The sequence below is a fragment of the Arachis ipaensis genome, chromosome B1 (genome assembly GCF_059453495.1).
Source record: "Arachis ipaensis isolate K30076 ecotype BB chromosome B1, ASM5945349v1, whole genome shotgun sequence".
Classification (NCBI taxonomy): domain Eukaryota; kingdom Viridiplantae; phylum Streptophyta; class Magnoliopsida; order Fabales; family Fabaceae; genus Arachis; species Arachis ipaensis.
This window is the reverse complement of record NC_142436.1, coordinates 30,864,959-30,868,652: the sequence shown is the minus strand read 5'-3', so window position 1 is coordinate 30,868,652 and position 3,694 is coordinate 30,864,959. Positions and strand designations below refer to the sequence as shown.

At 29.5% G+C, this 3,694-nt stretch overlaps 1 long non-coding RNA gene across 1 annotated transcript; it reads left to right on the top strand.

Moving 5' to 3' along the window:
• The first annotated feature begins 440 nt into the window (after window positions 1-440).
• LOC107628307 (uncharacterized) lies at window positions 441-3,359 on the top strand. The gene is made up of 5 exons (XR_001617702.3): window positions 441-782; window positions 857-914; window positions 1,184-1,268; window positions 1,763-1,863; window positions 2,908-3,359. It is a non-coding gene; the product is annotated as an uncharacterized LOC107628307 (long non-coding RNA).
• The last annotated feature ends 335 nt before the right edge of the window (window positions 3,360-3,694 follow it).

Here is a 3,694-nt window from a genome sequence, read left to right as displayed (position 1 = left end):
ATTACCCAAAAATGAAGCATACAAGGCCGATTAGGTACTAATGATCATGCTTTAGAAAAAATGTTACACATGGGGTGGTTTAGATGTCATTGGTTATTAAATAAAATGAAATATGTGTCATGCATAAATATATATATACATATATGCTTATAAGTCACATTTTGCATTTCTTTCTTTTATTCCCTTAATAGCTCGTTGATGGTGATGATTAATATAATGGAAATGATTAGGTATCATGCTTAGGTTATATATATGTACTCATGTATACATATAAGCCATCTTATTTCTTTTCTTTGGCTTGGGTTTTTTCTTTCTCTTATGGCATTCGGCCATTTAATTTCTCTTTTCTTTTTCTTTTGAACTCATAATAATAATAATAATAATAATAATAATAATAATAATAATTTTATTTTTTTAAAATATTTTATTATAATAAAAATCATTTAAAAATTTTAATAAATTTTAAATTTAAAATATCATAAAATTTAATTTAATTACTTTTAAAAAAATAATTTTTTTAAATAAAATAATAAATTATTCATAATTTATTATTTTATTTAAAAAAATTCGGGTTGTTATAGGTCCGCTTCCTTCGTCGCCATCGTTGCAGAACTCTCTCCGCCACCGCTCTCGTCGTGTCGGCTCCTTTCGTTGCTATCGCTGCACAAGCTCTCTCTGCCGCCGCTCTCGTCGCACGAGCTCTATCTGCCGCCACTCTCATCGCATATGCTTCCTCTGGCGTCTCTTTTATCTAATCTCAAATAGTTCTCTCAGTTCTTCTCGTAACCATCTCTAATCTCAACTCTTCAAATTTTTAAGCTAATTTTAATTAGGGACTTATTTTTTCTTATTACAGATGGAGTGAGAAATGTAATACTTATGAACGGTTGCTCGTATTTTTGTGCGAATTTCAGGTATACTCTAATTTTGTGATTCTGTTCTTCATGATAAACCTTAGGACTCAAATTTTCTAAGCGAATTTTAGGTTTATCATACTCTTGCTTTAGTTTTGACATAATTGTTTCTGCTAATAAAATGGTGCATTTAGCAGAATAGTCCTTGTGCCAATAAGATTATTGGAATGCTATTATAGCTGCAATTGTTATGAACTGAGAGGCAAATGGTTTACCTTAGTGTCATTCTATCATTTAGAACTATGATTGACTTTGTGGAGCTTGTTTAGGATGCTGAGCATAAAAATATAGAGGACATCTTTGATTGTGTGCGGTGATCAGCTCTATCGAATGGACTACTTGGAACTTGTGCAGGTTGGTTCTAGATTTCAATTCAACTTTGCTGATTCACCTTCTCATGTGAACATCTTGTATGATTAATGATCTCATATATGCATAAACATGTTAATTCGCATAGTGATGTATCGGTATCTTGTTACCTGGTGGATGGGAGGTACTCTAAGTGGTGTTTCTTCTAAGATCAATATTTTGCTTCATTTTCATTGTATTGCATGTTACCTTCACTTTGGATTCCCATGCTGTGATTTGTTATCTTGAAGAATAATTAATGCTTTCGGTTTGATTATTGGGTCAGTTATACTTTAAATGAATTTTCCATTGAAAATGATTCTTAAACTATTTTGTGTTATTGTTCAACATCTATATAAGATTGGTCCCTGACTTGTGACCCTGCAATAACAACTAAATTCATTCTATTTTTCTATTTGAAGCAAATTAATTAAGTTTCCTTTTTGTTTTTTTTGCAAGTTCAATAAGTTTTTATGGTCTTTGTGTTTCTGTATTTTCAGGTTGATCTTGATCCGTATAGTTCACCTTCTATGTTTTTGGATTCAGTAGTTCAATATGTTGCTGATGGTGCTCAGAGAAAAATATTGAATTGTACAAAAAGGTAAGTAGTGCAATTATTGATGATGGCTTAATTCACATGGTATTTTCATTTTTGTGCAATAACACCATTCTTTTTGCATTACCAATAAGAGTCATTTATATTACTGAATTTTCTTCACATTTAAGTAGTTTTCTAAGATGATTAGGCTGAATTTTATCTGCAGGAGGAGTTCCAGTTTGCACTTCTTAGATATTTACTTGGGTAGATATTTATTGCTCATACTTGATCTTTAAGAAATGGTTTATAAACGTATTTTAAGAAATAGTTTATACTTGATTATTTGTACTTATTTTATCTATAGGGAACAAGAGTGTGTTGGCCTAGTATACGAGATAAAATAAATACACCATAACTTTAGTGTTTTTATTTTAAAGGTTTCTGAACATTTTGGCTACAGTTTTATGATTGATGTTTTATTTGTTTATTGTGTGTGGTGGTGAAGGGCAAAAAGACTATAGTAGATTGAGGCCATTAAACTACAGAGCACCAGAGTTTCATGTAAAAGTTCATTCATGTTTCATGCCCTTTGGCTTCTTTCTTTAGATCTTTTGTTCCTGTTTTATTTCTTGATTCAATTGGGTCTTTTCCTTCTAGGAATCCTCTGGGAAAAGGGGTAAAATGGATACATTCTTAATTGCTCTAGTTCTACAGATATTTCGATGAAAGAAATATAAAGCATATATGCATTATTTTATAGAATAAATATAGGAAATTAACTTTAAAGAAAGAATTGGTTCTGATGAATAATGAAATTATGAAAGAAAATTTTAACAGTAGCTGAATTGTATTAATAATGATATTAGTAATGTGCTCTTAGATAAAAAATTGTGTTTTATGCTAATTATTTTACCAATTTCATTAGATGTTATATGAAAACTTTATTGTCTCTTGTAACTTTTAAATATTATCATATCTTTGTATCTGCATTATATCATATTGTATCCCATACCTAATAATTCAGGTTTACAGGTAAAAATCAAAGTGAATAGTACACTTTTCTAGACTAGATTACTGACATGAAACCAATTATTTTTTTTAATACAGGTTTGATAACAGTAACACAGAAAGATTAATGGAAAGCATGTCTGAAGAAGAGAGAAAAGGGAATTTGGATTTGATGTAAAGGCAATGGATTGGAAAGATTATATCACCAATTTAGAAAGATTATATCAAGAGGAAAAAGCTGAAATAGAAGAGATGGAATGAGGCTTATGTTAGTTATTACAAAAAGGTTAAGGCGTCAAGTGGTTTCAGTGCTGTTCCACTACCACCGATGTCGCTGCCACCCCTCAATCTCTTCGGAGGAGGACTATGATGTTGATGAGGATGAAGATGATATTGAGATTATAGCTGATATTTTTAGTATGATTGAACAATATACTGAGGATTATAGTTGATGTATCAATATATTTGTGTTTATGTTTTGAATTGACTTGCTTGTTTATAATACTTTTTTTCTAATTTGATAATACGATGAACTTGTTTATTTTTTGAAATACTATGAATGTTCTAATACAAGTTAGACGAAGTTTAGATAAAAATTTGTCTTGATTAAATTTATATTTATTTTGTATGAAAATAGATTTATTTTGGAATGAAAAAATCTAAAAAACAAATTTTATTTTACCTTATTGACGGATTTACAAACGGAAAATCCATCTATATGCAGAGTTATAAATATTTTTCTAGACTTTAATTACTAACAGAAAATCTGTCAAAAAGTTTGACGTTAATTACCGATAAAAAATTTATAAAAAATCTGCCGTGTTTAGCGAAATGAATGGGATGATTATAAAAAAAAAAAATCTGTCTGTAATAGAGAAAAATCTAT